Consider the following 20,847-nt stretch of genomic DNA (forward strand, 5'->3'; position numbering starts at 1 on the left):
AGCGCCGCGACGGCAGAAATCGCGCCGCTCTAGGGCCAAAACCGCTGCATGTGAAACACGCTTTAAGGATAGGTACGCAGGGCATATGGAGTGTCTGCGATTGGAAGCCGAGAATGAATGCGTGAGAGGTTTTGGTGCTTTCGCGTGACTAAGGCTCAAGGATACGGTTGATCACGTCAGACGTTCCCGGCCGATTTTCTTTTACGTCCGACCCATATTAGGTTGCTATAGGTTGCCGTGCCCGTGGGGAACGGCACTGCTACCGTAAGTTCGCGCTGTGATTTGTAAGCATGGTCCTCGGAGTCCTGAGCCCTCGGCGCACACCAGGCGCCGTCTTCATATATAAGATCTCTACCGCGCATACGTCCGACGTACCTTTGAAAAAATCGGCCGAGTATGTCCAACGTATGTAAGGAATGCCTTCCGGGTACGTCCAAACTACCTTTAGACACAGCGTTAATTCTCTGCTTGCAAGGCGCCGGTAGTCGTCTGTAGGTGTCAACACGGCTGAGAATAGTTGATGGAAACCAATGTCGTTGGTCAAAGTTCTCAAGACAGTGCTTACTCGCTCGCGTCGAAGCTTGTGAACGGTTACACCTGAAACCACTTTGTCTCTTTTTTTCGGATACAGCTTTTTCCGGGATACCAGCAAGCGCTACAGCTGTTGCGCCGTCTTGTTACAGAAGGACTGGGCATCCGGAGACACAAGTGCAGTCCTTCAACCACAGCTGGTGTCAAGTGCAGGAAAATAACAAGGGGCTCACAGATTTTTTACAGAGCAGCCGAGACAGCATAATGCTGGATTGTAAATCTGTTGTTACAGTGTCTTTCACCAAGCACAGCTGTTCCGGGGACGGCCACGTGCTGTCTTTTTGCCTGTTTGCTACGGTCGACACGGTGGAGGCAGGTCGTGACATTGCACGGACGGCTGGATACCGAAGCGACGCAGGCTGACCATCAACCTTCTCAAGGGTGACCCATCTTCAACCTCCTGAGTACGCTGAAGGCATCATACTCACCTAGGTCTGGTGCCATTGCAGCAAAGCACTTCTGCGCTTCACGAGGCATGCTTGCTTCTCTTTTTATGACTTTCTCTCGGGGCTCTGTCAGCATCTTCTTTGACTCTTGCTTTTGTTCAAGCGGTCATTTGGATCGTGAGAGAAAATATTCTGCAGGGACTGCTGTCCATGTCCAATATAGTGCCTTTAGCTTTCAGTGACGTCTTTCAGAAGCGACTACTAACAAAAGTCTCCGCACTTTCTCCACATTGGCATAGATTGAAAGCATCCTTACACATATGTCACTCCAGAGGCACTCCTGTAGCTTCTGACGCACCAGAAAGACATCTAGTTGAACCATTGCTCCCTTTTGTGATTTTTTTTTAAAAAACTTGCCCTATCCTTGTCTTTTAGTGTTTTTCTTTTCTTCTTATGTCTGTGTCATTTACAGAGTCATATCAACCACACAAAACTTAATGTAACTTTGAAAGTTATGTAGACCTAAGTAATGGTTAGTTACACATCAAAATATCTGCCGACATTTGTTCACTGCTTACTCCATTAGCATGCTGCCTGCGATGCGTCTCCGACTGGTGTGTTTACCGATTCTGAAAAAGTGGTCCCTCAATTTCCTCTCGGTGACGTCATACAAGCGTCATGGTGTTGCCGGCCGCAATCCTGGCAGTGTCACAGCAGCGCGGGTGAACGTGACGGACGCCTGTTTTGCTGCAGGTCGCTCTTCAGTGTTGCAGTCCACGGAAGTTTTGGCAGCTAGAAGTTGGGACGCCCTGACGACAGCGACACTCGTGTTCGGTTGTTCTACTCGCAGCCTTTTCGTTAGCATTTCTACGACCAACCGCCAGAATCACGACATGCAACAGCATGACACTTTGGCTTCTGTGACGTCATTTGTTGCCACTTTGGGACCACTTTTGATGTATGGGCAGCATAGGACGCTAAACACACCGGTTGGAAACACGCTACGGACACCATACTATATATAACCTTGACATGGAATCTGTCTTGCGCTGTGAATGTCTTGTTCATTTCTCTCGCTACCTTCTCTGGAATGCCGTTTTCTGATTCAAAGCGCATCCTTGATTTCTTATGCTGTAACCTCCGTCTGGCTTTTTCATCTGTCAACTGCCTTGCTTATGTTGAAATAGTGCGACCAAAACTAGAATATGCGTCCTCGGCGTGGGAGCCGCATGTTAAATGTCTCTCATCCAATTTCAGGGGTGGATGCAGGAATTTCCTGAGGAGGGGGGGGGGGGGTCAGGTGTTGGTCAGCGTACCATATCTTTAGGAACCCCCTCCCCCTCTCCCTCATTTCACGCCCTAAATTTTACGCATGCAGAAATCAAGAAGGATATCCGGACCCCCCCTCTAAATCCGCCCCTGCCCAATCCGGATTTGGTTCAGAATCGGGCTAGTACTCGCTTTGTTCTACATTTTAGGTTTGGTAGCATCACTGAACTTAAATGCAACTTAAATGCAGTTTTTTTTTCAAACTCCCCTGTGTTCATATAGGCATATTAGTAAACTTTGTCTCCATCATAGGTTTTAATTCCTGCATGATTTATTCATCTTGCCACCGCATCGGATATTCCCTCGCATTGATCACTGTTCCTCTCAACAGGCCTGTCGACTTTAATGGCCTGTCTGAAGCCACTGTTTCCCTCCAAGACATTGACTCCTTTCGTGACATATTAAGCTCAATATTTTATTAAATCACTCCATTATGCAATACCCTAACCCCAGGGCTCTTAGGATACTTAAAATAAATAATCAAAATGAAAAAAGTCGGTAGTTGGAAAGAAACTGGACGATTCTTGTCGTGAGAAGCCGTCTTTTGATATGTGGCGCCAAGTCTTCATAAATGGTGTTTTGCAAACAGAAGCCAGGCTCAGATGGCAAATGTAGCACAGGTTTAGTTATTGTCCACGAAAGAGCACGAGCTTGTTGAAGTATTGCCGGACGGGCACTCCCCTTTCCTCGGCACTTTGCTGCCGGCACATGTGGTGAATCCTCAGCTGAAAGTAGTGTGCCAGCATCTTCTTGAGCATGACAGAGAAGTGAGATTGATTGTCAATTGTTTGTGCAACAAACAGGTGGTCGAACCTCTTGAAGGATGGTGACAAGGAGACAATACTCAATGTCTCGGTTTGCAGCCTGAGAAGCCAGTTCCGCCCTCCCTTGACCACTGTGTCGAAGTTTCTGCGAAGCACCTTCTCGGCAGTGGTGCAGAGATGCAGAATGTCTGGGGATGGACTGTGGAGACCGCCCTTTTCCTTGACACGCACCAGGTCACATTTGTCAGTGGTGAGAAGTGCAATCCTTGCACAGTCCGGGCATTTTGCGTCTTTTGCAAAGTGAACGGCCACATTGCCCGCAATGTATTGTACAATGCTCTCGGCAAACTCCGAGAGAGGCTTGTATCCTATAACCCAGGTGGCGTCGGCGTCGTCCTGGCTTGTGTCAGCTGTCGGGTCTTGCTGGCGCTTGTCCGACGAGCTCAAAAGGAGCGTCTCCGTGCCGTCGACCTGACAGTTGCCACGGCTCGAGGGCAGCACATTCGCGATGAGGCACTTCCTGTACGCCGAGCGAAATTCGAGGGCCGCAGGATTGTTGTTGTTGCCCGTTCTGTTCCTGATTGTTGCAAAGAACAATTCGAGGTGGTCTTGACTTAGCTTGCGTGTCAGCAGGCACTTGAGCAAAGGACTGCTGCTCCAAACGAGGTCTTCAGCCAGACCCTTGATGGACTGGAGGGCCAACAGAAATCCAACAATGGCGGTCTTTCTTGGACCTTGGATCAGGGGTCTGCCCGTGGTATCCTTTAGGCCTCTGAGATAGCGCGAGGCTTTGTCAATCCTTGTCAAGATTGTCTCCTTGTTGTTGACGCGAATGGGGGCCTTGCTGCAAAGAGCGAGAGGGTGGCAGGAATTGGTGAGGTCAAACGTGTCGTCCACTACTGCTGCAAACTCGGCAGTGGCCTCCACACCCTCAAAGCCGGGGATCTGCTTTTCCTTGCAGAACAACAAGGCGCAGCTGACGGAGCGGCTTAACGTCTGTGCCGCCAACGACACCTTCATCTTCTGTTGGTGGAAATCAATGTGCCGTCTCCGAAGTTTGTTCCCGGCGTGTAGGCCTTCCTTTTGTTGTAGGTGATCCAAACACATTATGTAATGCCAGGCAACAGTCCTACCCGCACCATCCCTGATGAGCTCCTTTTCAGCCAGCAGGTTTCGCATGAGCTTCAACATGTGGCATGCGTCTAAGATTGCATACACCCTTCTTGACGGGTCGGAGGGGTGAGGGAACCAGCTCTTCATTCTTGGTTCCGCCAGGCTTACGCCAAGCGCTGAGAGCATGGATAGATTGCAGCTTGTGCCGTCGCAGTCACAGAGATGCAGTCGGCACCAGCCTCCTTCAATTTTATCAGGTATTGCTGGACCAAATTGGACCGAACAGTGCCGTCGAGTCCATCAATCAGGGCATATCCCAAAGGTAGCTTCCAGTTGCGGTTGACGGCAACTGCCAGGAAAACAAGCGCGTGCTTCGCATATGCAATGCAGTCGTCTTTCACGATGCCATGGCCCAGGTCGCAGTAGCCTACACCTTCCTTGCCGTCCCAGTCCGCTTGTTTCTTTATACTAATCTCATCTACCATAAGGCTGATGAGGAGAGGTCCTTTCTGAGCTTCGTGGGAAACTTTTTCGAAGCACTCCTTTGTGAAGCCCGGCTTCGCACCAATCACGGCTGCCCATTTCCGAAGTGCGCTGGGGTGAGGCAGTTTCACATGTTTGCGCAGAAATTTGTAAGCTTTGGCCGAATAGAAATGCAGTGTCAAGGCAAACTTGCGCACATCTTCCGAGTAGCTGTTGTTTGCCTTTCCTGTTTTTTTCAGCACAATGTCTCGCAGTGTGCCACTGAAGATGTTGTCCAGGATGGCTACCGCTGGTTGAGGTAGCTGTGCCCTGAGTTTCTTCAGCAGCGCATTGAGTTTTTTTATCTTCATTCCCTTCCGGTTCGCCTTTCTTTTTGCTTGTCTTAGGATCTTCTTGGCTTTTCGCAGCTTGCGCTTGCTGGCAGCTAGAAGCATCCTGTCCCGTCGTGGAGACACAACTGTGTAGCTGTGGTCGCCAGAGCAGGTGGCCGGCCGTGAGGATGGAGCTTCGGGGCTGCTTGACGCTGCTTGAGAATCTGCTGTGGATGGGGCGTGTGGAGAGGGAAAGTCAGTCTGGCGGGACCGTTGAGATCGGACCACTTGGGAGGTGGAGGGAAAGTCAGTTCGGGGGTGTTGTTGAGGTCTGTCCGTTTGAGGGGTGAACAGTGTGGGCACTGCTCCTTGTTTGAGGTTAGTCTTGCCAACAAGCCTGTGGAAGCAGTCATTTTCGAAGTGCTCTGAACACAGCTTGGAGAACTTGGTGGGAGTTCAGTGTATGCATTCCATTTTCTGCAGCCATGCCTGGAGGAGTTCTGGATGTCTCAGTGGAAATCTGCGGGAGACAACGAGGTCGGACTGTCAAAACACCGAAACAATGCTGTCTTTCAATAAAGCAAATACATATTTGTGCATTTCTAATTATTGTTTGTGTGCATTTTATTATAGAAAAATATGCTTATTCTAAACTACCCCTCTGCCTCATTTATATGCCACTAATATTTGAAGTTTCTGAAACATTTGTTGCAAGTATGACGAGCAGGTAATTTGAAATGTTTCAAACCCAATTTGGAGTAGTTTAGATAATGTGCTTCAACCACAGAGCAACTTTCAAATATGTGCGGTTGTCCTACATAAATGTGCCCAAAACTGCAAGTTTAGATCCAATGATTGCGCTTGCTTGCCTATCGCATATTTAACTGTATTATAATGATGCGACTTAATTACGCCGAAATGCGGGCTAAGGTTCGTAAAGATCGCAACGCAGTTGGAAAGAGTTGACCGCAGTAATTTGAGAGTTAGTGGAAAGCTTACCCGTGGAACGTTATTGCCGAGTCCTTCTTGTACCTGTTAGTACAGTTAGGAGCCGCGCACGAATGCGGCATAGCTTTTAGAGTTCAAATCAACTTAGAAATAAAATGGCAAAGGAATCGGACACGACGAGCTGACAGCCTCTGAACCACAGGAATATGCGCAGTCGTCTGCTATCTTTTGGCCGCAAATTCAAACGAAGCTTGATTGAAGTCAATGTTGTAGATTACTTTATTACATCAGTTATAAGCACTAAAAAACTGTGCCACTTTGTCAACATTGCAGTTATAACCAAAATCACACAAAAAATTGCGCGCCAAAATTGTCGTCTGCTACTTTTTGCGCGCCCTAGCTGCTGCTGTTCAATTCCATGAAATGCCCAAACCGGCATCTTCCAGCGATAATACGAAATCGGCATACACATATCAAGCAACTAATAGGAATTTCCGTTCTCAGTAGCATGCATTAGACAATAGACTATCGAAGTGATATGTTTGAAATCATACTTGCGTGCCTGCAAGATGCTTCCACCACAGTGCAGTGTTGAAATGTGCACCGTTGTCAAGGGGGTTTGTATTAATGCATGCTACTGAGAACGGAAATTCCTATTTGTTGCTTGATATGTGTATGCCGATTTCGTATTATCGCTGGAAGATGCCGGTTTGAGCATTTCATGGAATTGAACAGCAGCAGCTAGGGCGCGCAAAAAGTAGCAGACGACAATTTTGGCGCGCAATTTTTTGTGTGATTTTGGTTATAACTGCAATGTTGACAAAGTGGCACAGTTTTTTAGTGCTTATAACTGATGTAATAAAGTAATCTACAACATTGACTTCATTCAAGCTTCGTTTGAATTTGCGGCCAAAAGATAGCAGACGACTGCGCATATTCCTGTGGTTCAGAGGCTGTCAGCTCGTCGTGTCCGATTCCTTTGCCATTTTATTTCTAAGTTGATTTGAACTCTAAAAGCTATGCCGCATTCGTGCGCGGCTCCTAACTGTACTAACAGGTACAAGAAGGACTCGGCAATAACGTTCCACGGGTAAGCTTTCCACTAACTCTCAAATTACTGCGGTCAACTCTTTCCAACTGCGTTGCGATCTTTACGAACCTTAGCCCGCATTTCGGCATAATTAAGTCGCATCATTATAATACAGTTAAATATGCGATAGGCAAGCAAGCGCAATCATTGGATCTAAACTTGCAGTTTTGGGCACATTTATGTAGGACAACCGCACATATTTGAAAGTTGCTCTGTGGTTGAAGCACATTATCTAAACTACTCCAAATTGGGTTTGAAACATTTCAAATTACCTGCTCGTCATACTTGCAACAAATGTTTCAGAAACTTAAATATTAGTGGCATATAAATGAGGCAGAAGGGGTAGTTTAGAATAAGCATATTTTTCTATAATAAAATGCACACAAACAATAATTAGAAATGCACAAATATGTATTTGCTTTATTGAAAGACAGCATTGTTTCGGTGTTTTGACAGTCCGACCTCGTTGTCTCCCGCAGATTTCCACTGAGACATCCAGAACTCCTCCAGGCATGGCTGCAGAAAATGGAATGCATACACTGGACTCCCACCAAGTTCTCCAAGCTGTGTTCAGAGCACTTCGAAAATGACTGCTTCCACAGGCTTGTTGGCAAGACTAACCTCAAACAAGGAGCAGTGCCCACACTGTTCAACCCTCAAACGGACAGACCTCAACAACACCCCCGAACTGACTTTCCCTCCACCTCCCAAGTGGTCCGATCTCAACGGTCCCGCCAGACTGACTTTCCCTCTCCACACGCCCCATCCACAGCAGATTCTCAAGCAGCGTCAAGCAGCCCCGAAGCTCCATCCTCACGGCCGGCCACCTGCTCTGGCGACCACACGTACACAGTTGTGTCTCCACGACGGGACAGGATGCTTCTAGCTGCCAGCAAGCGCAAGCTGCGAAAAGCCAAGAAGATCCTAAGACAAGCAAAAAGAAAGGCGAACCGGAAAGGAATGAAGATAAAAAAACTCAATGCGCTGCTGAAGAAACTCAGGGCACAGCTACCTCAACCAGCGGTAGCCATCCTGGACAACATCTTCAGTGGCACACTGCGAGACATTGTGCTGAAAAAAACAGGAAAGGCAAACAACAGCTACTCGGAAGATGTGCGCAAGTTTGCCTTGACACTGCATTTCTATTCGGCCAAAGCTTACAAATTTCTGCGCCAACATGTGAAACTGCCTCACCCCAGCGCACTTCGGAAATGGGCAGCCGTGATTGGTGCGAAGCCGGGCTTCACAAAGGAGTGCTTCGAAAAAGTTTCCCACGAAGCTCAGAAAGGACCTCTCCTCATCAGCCTTATGGTAGATGAGATTAGTATAAAGAAACAAGCGGACTGGGACGGCAAGGAAGTTGTAGGCTACTGCGACCTGGGCCATGGCATCCTCAAAGACGACTGCATTGCATATGCGAAGCACGCGCTTGTTTTCCTGGCAGTTGCCGTTAACCGCAACTGGAAGCTACCTCTGGGATATGCCCTGATTGATGGACTCGACGGCACTGTTCGGTCCAATTTGGTCCAGCAATACCTGATAAAATTGAAGGAGGCTGGTGCCGACTGCATCTCTGTGACGTGCGACGGCACAAGCTGCAATCTATCCATGCTCTCAGCGCTTGGCGTAAGCCTGGCGGAACCAAGAATGAAGAGCTGGTTCCCTCACCCCTCCGACCCGTCAAGAAGGGTGTATGCAATCTTAGACGCATGCCACATATTGAAGCTCATGCGAAACCTGCTGGCTGAAAAGGAGCTCATCAGGGATGGTGCGGGTAGGACTGTTGCCTGGCATTACATAATGTGTTTGGATCGCCTACAACAAAAGGAAGGCCTACACGCCGGGAACAAACTTCGGAGACGGCACATCAATTTCCACCAACAGAAGATGAAGGTGTCGTTGGCGGCACAGACGTTAAGCCGCTCCGTCAGCTGCGCCTTGTTGTTCTGCAAGGAAAAGCAGATCCCCGGCTTTGAGGGTGTGGAGGCCACTGCCGAGTTTGCAGCAGTAGTGGACGACACGTTTGACCTCACCAATTCCTGCCACCCTCTCGCTCTTGGCAGCAAGGCCCCCATTCGCGTCAACAACAAGGAGACAATCTTGACAAGGATTGACAAAGCCTCGCGCTATCTCAGAGGCCTAAAGGATACCACGGGCAGACCCCTGATCCAAGGTCCAAGAAAGACCGCCATTGTTGGATTTCTGTTGGCCCTCCAGTCCATCAAGGGTCTGGCTGAAGACCTCGTTTGGAGCAGCAGTCCTTTGCTCAAGTGCCTGCTGACGCGCAAGCTAAGTCAAGACCACCTCGAATTGTTCTTTGCAACAATCAGAAACTGAACGGGCAACAACAACAATCCTACGGCCCTCGAATTTCGCTCGGCGTACAGGAAGTGCCTCATCGCGAATGTGCTGCCCTCGAGCCGTGGCAACTGTCAGGTCGACGGCACGGAGACGCTCCTTTTGAGCTCGTCGGACAAGCGCCAGCAAGACCCGACAGCTGACACAAGCCAGGACGACGCCGACGCCACCTGGGTTATAGGATACAAGCCTCTCTCGGAGTTTGCCGAGAGCATTGTACAATACATTGCGGGCAATGTGGCCGTTCACTTTGCAAAAGACGCAAAATGCCCGGACTGTGCAAGGATTGCACTTCTCACCACTGACAAATGTTACCTGGTGCGTGTCAAGGACAAGGGCGGTCTCCACAGTCCATCCCCAGACATTCTGCATCTCTGCACCACTGCCGAGAAGGTGCTTCGCAGAAACTTCGACACAGTGGCCAAGGGAGGGCGGAACTGGCTTCTCAGGCTGCAAACCGAGACATTGAGTATTGTCTCCTTGTCACCATCCTTCAAGAGGTTCGACCACCTGTTTGTTGCACAAACAATTGACAATCAATCTCACTTCTCTGTCATGCTCAAGAAGATGCTGGCACACTACTTTCAGCTGAGGATTCACCACATGTGCCGGCAGCAAAGTGCCGAGGAAAGGGGAGTGCCCGTCCGGCAATACTTCAACAAGCTCGTGCTCTTTCGTGGACAATAACTAAACCTGTGCTACATTTGCCATCTGAGCCTGGCTTCTGTTTGCAAAACACCATTTATGAAGACTTGGCGCCACATATCAAAAGACTTGGCTTCTCACGACAAGAATCGTCCAGTTTCTTTCCATTTACCGACTTTTTTCATTTTGTTTATTTATTTTAAGTATCCTAAGAGCCCTGGGGTTAGGGTATTGCATAATGGAGTGATTTAATAAAATATTGAGCTTAATATGTCACGAAAGGAGTCAATGTCTTGGAGGGAAACAGTGGCTTCAGACAGGCCATTAAAGTCGACAGGCCTGTTGAGAGGAACAGTGATCAATGCGAGGGAATATCCGATGCGGTTGCAAGATGAATAAATCATGCAGGAATTAAAACCTATGATGGAGACAAAGTTTACTAATATGCCTATATGAACACAGGTGAGTTTGAAAAAAAAACTGCATTTAAGTTGCATTTAAGTTCAGTGATGCTACCAAACCTAAAATGTAGAATAAAGCGAGTACTAGCCCGATTCTGAACCAAATCCGGATTGGGCAGGGGCGGATTTAGAGGGGGGGTCCGGATATCCTGACCCCCCCCCCCTTCTTGATTTCTGCATGCGTAAAATTTAGGGCGTGAAACGAGGGAGAGGGGGAGGGGGTTCCTAAAGATATGGTATGCTGACCAACACCTGACCCCCCCCCCCCCCCCTCCTCAGGAAATTCCTGCATCCACCCCTGAAATTGGATGAGAGACATTTAACATGTGGCTCCCACGCCGAGGACGCATATTCTAGTTTTGGTCGCACTATTTCAACATAAGCAAGGCAGTTGACAGATGAAAAAACCAGACGGAGGTTACAGCATAAGAAATCAAGGATGCGCTTTGAATCAGAAAACGGCATTCCAGAGAAGGTAGCGAGAGAAATGTACAAGACATTCACAGTGCAAGACAGATTCCATGTCAAGGTTATATATAGTATGGTGTCCGTAGCGTGTTTCCAACCGGTGTGTTTAGCGTCCTATGCTGCCCATACATCAAAAGTGGTCCCAAAGTGGCAAAAAATGACGTCACAGAAGCCAAAGTGTCATGCTGTTGCATGTCGTGATTCTGGCGGTTGGTCGTAGAAATGCTAACGAAAAGGCTGCGAGTAGAACAACCGAACACGAGTGTCGCTGTCGTCAGGGCGTCCCAACTTCTAGCTGCCAAAACTTCCGTGGACTGCAACACTGAAGAGCGACCTGCAGCAAAACAGGCGTCCGTCACGTTCACCCGCGCTGCTGTGACACTGCCAGGATTGCGGCCAGCAACAGCATGACGCTTGTATGACGTCACCGAGAGGAAATTGAGGGACCACTTTTTCAGAATCGGTAAACACACCAGTCGGAGACGCATCGCAGGCAGCATGCTAATGGAGTAAGCAGTGAACAAATGTCGGCAGATATTTTGATGTGTAACTAACCATTACTTAGGTCTACATAACTTTCAGTTACATTAAGTTTTGTGTGGTTGATATGACTCTGTAAATGACACAGACATAAGAAGAAAAGAAAAACACTAAAAGACAAGGATAGGGCAAGTTTTTAAAAAAAAAATCACAAAAGGGAGCAATGGTTCAACTAGATGTCTTTCTGGTACGCCAGAAGCTACAGGAGTGCCTCTGGAGTGACATATATGTAAGGATGCTTTCGATCCATGCCAGTGTAGAGAAAGTGCGGAGACTTTTGTTAGTAGTCGCTTCTGAAAGACGTCACTGAAAGCTAAAGGCACTATATTGGACAGGGACAGCAGTCCCTGCAGACTATTTTCTCTCACGATCCAAATGACCGCTCGAACAAAAGCAAGAGTCAAAGAAGATGCTGACAGAGCCCCGAGAGGAAGTCATAAAAAGAGAAGCAAGCATGCCTCGTGAAGCGCAGAAGTGCTTTGCTGCAATGGCACCAGACCTAGGTGAGTATGATGCCTTCAGCGTACTCAGGAGGCTGAAGATGGGTCACCCTTGAGAAGGTTGATGGTCAGCCTGCGTCGCTTCGGTGTCCAGCCGTCCGTGCAATGTCACGACCTGCCTCCACCGTGTCGACCGTAGCAAACAGGCAAAAAGACAGCACGTGGCCGTCCCCGGAACAGCTGTGCTTGGTGAAAGACACTGTAACAACAGAGTTACAATCCAGCATTATGCTGTCTCGGCTGCTCTGTAAAAAATCTGTGAGCCCCTTGTTATTTTCCTGCACTTGACACCAGCAGTGGTTGAAGGACTGCACTTGTGTCTGCGGATGCCCAGTCCTTCTGTAACAAGACGGCGCAACAGCTGTAGCGCTTGCTGGTATCCCGGAAAAAGCTGTATCCGAAAAAAAGAGACATAAAGTGGTTTCAGGTGTAACCGTTCACAAGCTTCGACGCGAGCGAGTAAGCACTGTCTTGAGAACTTTGACCAACGACATTGGTTTCCATCACTATTCTCAGCCGTGTTGACACCTACAGACGACTACCGGCGCCTTGCAAGCAGAGAATTAACGCTGTGTCTAAAGGTAGTTTGGACGTACCCGGAAGGCATTCCTTACATACGTTGGACATACTCGGCCGATTTTTTCAAAGGTACGTCGGACGTATGCGCGGTAGAGATCTTATATATGAAGACGGCGCCTGGTGTGCGCCAAGGGCTCAGGACTCCGAGGACCATGCTTACAAATCACAGCGCGAACTTACGGTAGCAGTGCCGTTCCCCACGGGCACGGCAACCTATAGCAACCTAATATGGGTCGGACGTAAAAGAAAATCGGCCGGGAACGTCTGACGTGATCAACCGTATCCTCGAGCCTTAGTCACGCGAAAGCACCAAAACCTCTCACGCATTCATTCTCGGCTTCCAATCGCAGACACTCCATATGCCCTGCGTACCTATCCTTAAGAGCAATGAACATTCCGCAGGTCGAGTGCAGAGAGAATGCAAAACTTTCATGCGAGATATCCACGCGATGTTTGACATGTACTACGACCGATTCGGATCGGTGCCCATACCTGGTTAGATCTTGTGCCATACGTTCATACCCGGCTCTATTTGTTCATCGTCTGCCTAGCCAAACATAGCACGCATCTAGATTTTCCAATCTCCCACAGCACGATCATCGCGGTTCAATGCGACTCGCACCGCCGTTGTCGCCGTCGCCGCACCAGCCGCCCCCGACCAGCTCGCACACGCACACACTCGCGCTCGGCTCGGCTACAGTGGCTCCCATTCAGGCGGCCGTGTCGCCGTTTTCAAAATTTTACTCTATCTCACTCTTGAGAAAAGGTCTTGTACCCGTTGCGTTCAAAAACCTACCCGCGTCAACCTGTCTTGTCACGTGACTTGATTCGCCGGAATAACTCAGGTCTATTTGAGTAAGATTGGAACACATCCCCAGAGAGCCCATCTGCTGACCGTGATCTGGCCAATCTGATCTGACCCACCTCTGGGCGCAGCCATCTTTAAGTCACGTGATCACTAATGTGGCAAACAGGCAAGATGGCGGCAATCGGGGGGGGTGCCATTTTCGGCTGCTGGTTTACCGCTCTAAGTTTACTCAAGCTCGTTGCTCTCACCAGACTGTTATACATGTATTCGCTGCTGTGCATTTGAGCGCTGGTGTCGTGTATGGGATCCTTGCTACCGAAACCGGAGCACCCTCTGGGTTCTTCCGACCAATCATCAGTAAGAGCGAGGGCAAACGACCGTTTTTCTTTCCTATGTCTGCGTTCGTCACTCCAAGCCTCCAAGCTTTCAAACCGTTCCGCGCGTGTTGAAACCGAAAGTGTAAATTTTACGGCAGTACGGAATACGGAGCTGCGCGCAGATGATTCGAAACGTCTCTAGTTTGACAAAGATTCTGCCAAGTCTGTTACGTGCCTCATGACGGCGTATTACGGAGTCTACTGCGCGGCCGAAAAGGTGTGACACTTCCTAAAAGAAAAAAAAAAGACTTGGAGTGCTCATTTTTCCGGTTCCAACAAACGACAGGTGAGCGCCTATATCAAATATTTTGTCAGCGTTCAAAACTAGAAGTATTGAAATATATTATCTTTCTCAATCTTTCCATTAGAGCATCAAAATGAATTGCGTATGCAAATTGCCAGGACTTCGGAAGCCTGCTGATGAGCAAGCGGCGTCAGCGTCGTTTGTGCCGCGAGCACGCCGGCGCTACCGCGTTTGGAATCTGTGGGAAGATTCGTATACAGAAAAACGCGTGCCCCACCGTGCTTGTTACGAATCCGTTGCTGCAAGAACTTGTTCCTCCAGGTGAGTTGCTGTCAGAGCAATCTTCAGTTAATTTGACAGCTTCGTGTTTATATCATAGAATAGAGCACCAAAAAGCACCCACAGTCAGATATATAGTCCCCCCAAACATTAGTTTCTTTCTTTTCTTTGCGTTGCCAATTAGAGAGTTTGTTTATGGTTTATTCGATTATTCTTACTCAGCTCGCCTGCAACGCTGCCTTAATTAACTTGAAATGCAAGCCTCTCGCGTTATTTTGGAGTTGATTTGTTTGTTTGGGTATTCAGCATTTTTGTTTGTAGAGTTGTTTATAAAACCATTTAGATTATTCGATTAAAAGCGTTGTTCTGTTAATTTGTACATTAAAGTAATTAATTTCGTTTTACATATTTGACAACGTTTACTGCATTTACTGCCTACTACAGCTCTTGGTTCTCCTTGGAGGGCGTTTGTAAATACTTGCCTGAAATACCGCAACTCATTTGAATTGTGTTCAATAATAAATACATTTCAATGAACGTGCTGTTTCTGTATTATTGCACTGGTAATATCACGCGAAGCGCAGCTCGTCTGCTGGACCGGTGCCGTGCTGGCCACTGCGAGCGGCCAGCACGGTACCGGTCCAGCAGACGACAAAAATGCACGGCGCAAGAAAAAAAAAAAAAGAAAAAAAAGGGGGGCGGGGGAGGAGGAGGAGAGGAGGGTGCACGGCGCACGCACGCCAACGACAGTGGTAGCGCCATCTGGCCGTCTTTCTAGATCGATATATTTTCATCTCACACCGTACGCATGTTCGCCTTTCTGCCACTGGCGCCTTGAGGCGCTAGTTTCTCCTCACCACGGTGGAGGCTGTAGCTGCAGTCGGCTGGCGCGGCTGTCGACTCTTCGACGCCGCATGGATCCGAGGCACTCTGAGCAAGTTTTCCACGCCGGCGTTCCACCGCCCTTTCCGTACCTTAGTGATGTTGTCCCAAAAGGCATATAGTAGAACGTGTGAAATACTGCAGCCGCAAAACATTACACTTCTGCAAAGTGAATATTAACTTACCGAAATCCAGCAGCTCTGCAAGCGGCGGCTCCCCGTTTTTCCAGTTGATCTCGACCATCCTGCCGCGGAGCTCCATTAGAGCGATCTCCTCGCTTAAAGGGAAGATGGGGCACTTCTACATTTGAGAAAAAACGCTTGAATTGCGTTCATTTGGCCTTTACAATAACAGATATTACAATTATATTTCACTGCGACGCGCCGGAGGAACATAAGAGCAATTTGAAAATAGGGCTGAAACCCCGCCCCCCTAGCCTTGGGCAGCCAAAAGATCCGTTGATGACGTCACGTACAGCGACTGTCTTGCGCGTTTTTCTCGCGTTTAACAATACTTGCGCGGCACATGGTCTTGGTATTGCGGTTCACGAGGTAAAAATACACTAGAATTCTCTTCTAACTCATTTTTTTCAAGAGGCTCCGTAGCTTCCCTTTAACAACCAAAACCCAATCTGGAAGTCCACAACCGCTCGCAGTGGATAGACGTCCCACGTGTTCTCCGCAGCCCTCTTACTAGCACGTGAGACATCGCGAGTGGCCTGCACACGCAGAACACGACAAAACCACGAGAAAAGTTAAGGAAAGACGCCGCACAAAACTTCCCACAGTTGCGAAAGCCGAGTTTCCCGCCAGTCCTGCCGTCTCGCTACGCAGTAACACACACAAAAAAATGACACAGGAAAAAAGAAGCGTTACGTGATTGACGCCCAAGGTTCGTGACGAAGAAGGAAACGGCAACGTTCTCTCTTTTTCAAACCGACTACTAAGATGGGCGAGCTTTTTTACTTTTACTAATATTGTTTTTCACAACGATTGTTTAACTTTTCATTGAGACGCTAAGGCTAGAAATGCTTGAGAAACGTATTACGAATAGAAAAACGTTCGGACTTGATTTGGCTTAACTATTGCCAAGTGTAGCAAAGCCATAGTGACAATAGCGCTGCTTGGCAGGGTTGCCAGGTGTTTGTACTCTGACCCGCCAAATTGCTACGAGATATAGCCCAAAAATAGCCAAATGTCAATACAAAAAAATAGCCCAAAAGTAGCCAAAACAATCGACCATTTGAAACGATTATTTTAAACACAGAAGCCATATTAAAACATTTTTATGCGTCAAATAGAAATATTCACGCCATTAGCAACCCTAGTTCGCGGAACCAACCTTAGAGCTCGGGTACATCACTGCGGTATGAAAACGTATCAGAAAAACCTCTGAAGAGACGTAGTCCTTGCAGCACTGCTCTTTGTCCCTCAGTTCGAATTTAACACACAAAATGTTCTCCAGCGTTTTCATCGACATCCTCTTTCGCAAGAACAGACAACCTTAAGAATGCGCAGACCAGGGGCTGTTGGGGCCGCAAGGAATTGCGCCGTCCCCAGTTGACATGGAGGAATAACAGCATACGCTTGCATTCGGACAAGATTTGGGGGCAAACAATTGCACAAGGGGCGCAAATAGCAGGCAAATTTGCTTGATGTCGCATACTTATCAGGGTTAACAGACTGAAGTGCCAAATGTTTATGTAACTTACTCCAAAAATACAATGTTTGTACGTATAAACCCAAATGCTTTGAGGCATTTTGGTAATGCCCAGCACGGGTCAGAAATAGCCCAATACTAGACAAATAGCCAACTACCACTTTTCCCGCCAACTGCAAATAAAACTAGCCCAATTTGGCTATTTATAGCCCAACCTGGCAACCCTGCTGCTTGGCGGGAAAAAAGAGAAGGCAGGCGAAACAGACGGTCACGGTGCTTTCTGTGTCGCCTGGCTCCAGTTCACTCTGCTACGAAGGAACCGGCATGGGACCGAAAAGGAGATACGATCAATATCTTTGGGATGGGACATGTGACGTACCAGTTCGCTGAAACAACCGCCTAAAGGAAAAGAACGCTGCCATTGATGAAAGCCAGACTACATCACGGCAGAACTTGATCGACGGACTGGACGCGACGAGCATCCGCGCTGCGGTGGAGTGAACGCTGTCAACGAATTCCACGGGCTCTGCTGCAGGAGACCATACACTCACCGAGAGCGTAAAGACGCAGGCTGAAAGTTCGCCTCACTCTGAGTGTGATGATTCTGACTGGCAAGGATAAGAGCTCGTCAGGCTGCCTGTCACCACTAGCTCGGACAGCTCCGACCCAACTGAGAGCGAGTCTTCGTGTGCTTCCGACATTGAAGATGAGATGGAGAGAAGTTCATCATCAGACAAAGACACGGACCTGCTAAGGGTTTACGTCATTTTGTTTATTACAATAGGCGTACTGAATTAATGCGTGCGGAAAATTTCGCGGCGACGAAGGCCTTAATGCGTGCTATATATACCTGCCTTTCTGCTTTGCCGAGGTTCTTCTGGGCCGAAATAATAATAATAATTGTTATTTTTATTGTGCGTGCTTTATTTCTGAAATGTCTTAAATTCGTACTCGCGCTGCGTTTCTTTGGTAGAATGACTCCGCTGCATCTACCCGCAGGGTTTCAGATCAAATGCAGTCCCACGGGATGAATTCTCGCCCGCGCCGACTACTTGTCGATGGGCGCAAACGCAAGGCCGTTTCGAACCATGCGTTCGGCATACGTTGCGAACCCTACGTGATCTGTCTTATTCGAGCTAGACCAGTGAACACCGCATATTAGTACTACTATTGTGGTACTCGTGAAGTGGCATGGCAATCTAATTCACTCACTCGGTGCGAGCTTCCAGGACAGGTTATTGCTAAACGCAATGGTCATTCTCGTGTTCACCCTGCCCCTGCATCCGTGCCTAAACTACGTACATATGAGTCGTTTCTTCCGCACGCCCGCAAAGCCGAAGAGGTAGATAAGAATTTGTTGAGCATGCGCCCGGTTTGGGAACTGCCGCGGCTACCAAGGTCACTGAAAGGTGTAAAGTACTGGAAATCGGCTGAATGCAGAAATTGGCTGTTGTTCTACTCTCCAGTTGTGTTATCTGGCTAAATCCCCTCGAAGAACTACAGACACTGGACATCATTTGCTGACATCATGCACTATTTGTTAACCACGTCTTTCTTTTTTGCCAGATTGAATTCTATTAGGACCTTAAATTCCTTCAAGAATATGAAGAGTTATATGGCAAAAAGAATATGAGTTATAATTCACATTTGCTGCTTCATCTGGTCGATACCGTTAAAGAGGGGAGCCCTCTTTGGGCATTCCCTATGTACCCATTTGAATCAATGAATGGAAAGCTTGGAAAAAGGGTCAAAGGGACTAGATATCCCGAAAGGAAGATTATTGACAAGTTCTCTTTTATTCAGGCTGTGCCAAGGCTTTGTATCGTGTAACACACAATAATGCCAACCTTGAAATTATATTTCAGGCTCTCATTAAGGGCTACCATTTAAAGAAAAAAGTGTGCAGAATGGTGCTGTGACACTCTATGGGAGAGGCACGCACATACTTGATGTCAGGCATTATAAAAATATGAGTATAGGTCCCTACACTTTATGTACAGATGGGCTCGATAAGTCGCGAAGAATTTACTCGTTCATTGAAATGAATGGTGTGTTTGGCCGTGTTCTGAACATTGTAACATTTTGCTCTCAAGGCTCAAGGACGCCAAACATGCGCATGTCTGAGGGACACCATTCTCTCTCTGGAAGTGTACAAGGTCTGCCATATCATGTTCAACAGATTTTGTGATGGTAGTACCTCGCACTTTGTTCAGGTTGCGTGCACTGCAGAAAACAGGAATGTCACCATGGTGTCTATAAAGAAGTGCCTTGCTCTAATATGTAGGTCCACCGCATTTCTGCGCACATTTAATGAGAAGCATGTTCTGGAAGCCACTTAAACTTCCCTACATTACAGAAATAAGATTAAAAATAAACACAGTGCTAGCTCCTTAACTGGGGAGTTTTTTCACCAAAAAGCATGCCAGAGGTTTTCCTGGACGACTGTTAAAACAGCTTGTGTGAACATATGGGAGCACATAATCATTGATAAAAGTGATGTGCTGTTAAAAGAGCGCTCCCTGCATCTAGAAAAAGTGTGGCGTGTCTATGGATTTGATTCTTAGTTAAAGAGTTAACAGGAATGTGGGAAGTCGTGGACCCTAACGCACAGTTTACATTTTGGCTTTATTCTCATTATAGGTTTTGTACGTCATAAGTGTCTATCAATAACTTCAACTCTTGAAGAATGTCAATAATGAAGCTAAAACTAAGATTGTGACTCTAGTTCTACTCAACCGCCCTCTTAAAGATGTTGAAATTATCCAAACATGTTTTATGGTAGCTGTTAAATTCTTCTTTTGTTTATTCGGGTATTCAGAAATAATGTATGTGACAATTTGCTTGCGACTTGACTGTTTGTTTCATGTACCTTTCTTTGAATGGTTTCTATGTGACGTGTGTTGTGTTTGACAGTGTAATATTTTGCTACGTTTTTAATTAAAAGATATTCGCGTCTGCCTCTTCAAATGACCTTCTTTCATACCGATTCAATAACACCAGATTGTATGAAAAATCACCGGATCCTATAATTATTATCAAAGCATAACTGTTTTGCTGTGTAGTCATGTACACTTTATAAGCTGTAGTCAAGCTGAAAAGAAGAAAAAAAAACAGCTAGTGTTGTTTGATTGCTAAATCATGCACAGTGTATATATTGTAGCTTTAGAACATCAATACGTTGCATCCATATCTTCCGTTATATAGGTCCCGCACCGATTTTCAAGTCTTTGTGACTACTATAAGCTGTTTGTTAGGGCCCTACTTTGTCATTTTTGTTGCATGTACACCAATGGCAGTTAAAAATGAACTGTGCGTTATAAAAAGATTGTTCTTCTAATGGCGTTTTACATAGGAAAAGGTCTAGCTGAAAGCTATGTAGCCTTTTAAATAGAAAACTTTCTGTAATCTTACTTGAGTTCTTGCTGCGAAACAACTGTGAAAACTCATTACATGTTGCGCTTCTGAATTTGTGTGGGCTCATTAGGAGCACATCAGGATCACATCAGAAACTCAATATCCATTTTTATAAGGTTGTTACAGGACCGGTGGTTTAGGCTCCTATACCAAATGCTCAGAACGCTGCAGGAACGGCTAGCGGACTACCTAGAGAATGAACTGTGAGAGCTCGGGGAACAGGAGTTCGTGAGGCGATGGCACTAACGTTTCTTTGTAGCAAGCGACAGTTGTGTTCTACTTTCCCCCACCACTCTGTTTTGCTAATTAGTAGGAGTCGAAACTCCACTGCGTTCAAGTGAGCCCTCTCAAATCAGAACCTGTGTGGCCTGCGAGCCACGTGCCATTTTTCAAGTGTAAGTTTGTTTCTCAAATTATGGTTTAGTTTTTATATAGTGTGGATGCCGGCGTAAAACTTGTAAAACCTGTACATAAGTAAATAAAATTGTCTTTTGAAACCCTTTCCACCCTATACGTTTCGCGCCAAAATGGACGTTCAAAGGTAAATTGGGCAGGAAAAGCGGATAGTCTCGAATGCGACACAACGCAATTACTTTTTCAGCATTTTTACGTTGCCAG

General features: G+C 47.2%; 2 long non-coding RNA genes across 5 annotated transcripts; one reads left to right on the plus strand and one right to left on the minus strand.

The window, feature by feature from the left end:
- The first annotated feature begins 987 nt into the window (after window positions 1–987).
- On the plus strand, window positions 988–5,583 carry LOC120850265. Its single transcript, XR_005797783.1, has 2 exons — window positions 988–1,023; window positions 5,461–5,583. It is a non-coding gene; the product is annotated as an uncharacterized LOC120850265 (long non-coding RNA).
- A 1,825-nt stretch (window positions 5,584–7,408) lies between these two features.
- Window positions 7,409–13,134, minus strand: LOC115311627. Of its 4 annotated transcripts, none has more exons than XR_005718087.1 (3): window positions 13,059–13,134; window positions 12,015–12,378; window positions 7,409–7,531 (listed from the first exon to the last, which is right to left on the minus strand). It is a non-coding gene; the product is annotated as an uncharacterized LOC115311627 (long non-coding RNA). The 4 variants fall into 4 exon arrangements; XR_005718086.1 differs by having other exon boundaries at window positions 11,987–12,378; XR_005718088.3 differs by lacking the exon at window positions 7,409–7,531 and adding an exon at window positions 9,695–9,823.
- Between the last annotated feature and the right edge of the window lie 7,713 nt (window positions 13,135–20,847).

The sequence above is a fragment of the Ixodes scapularis genome, unplaced genomic scaffold (assembly GCF_016920785.2).
Source record: "Ixodes scapularis isolate PalLabHiFi unplaced genomic scaffold, ASM1692078v2 PGA_scaffold2__306_contigs__length_199485367, whole genome shotgun sequence".
NCBI classification, from domain to species: domain Eukaryota; kingdom Metazoa; phylum Arthropoda; class Arachnida; order Ixodida; family Ixodidae; genus Ixodes; species Ixodes scapularis.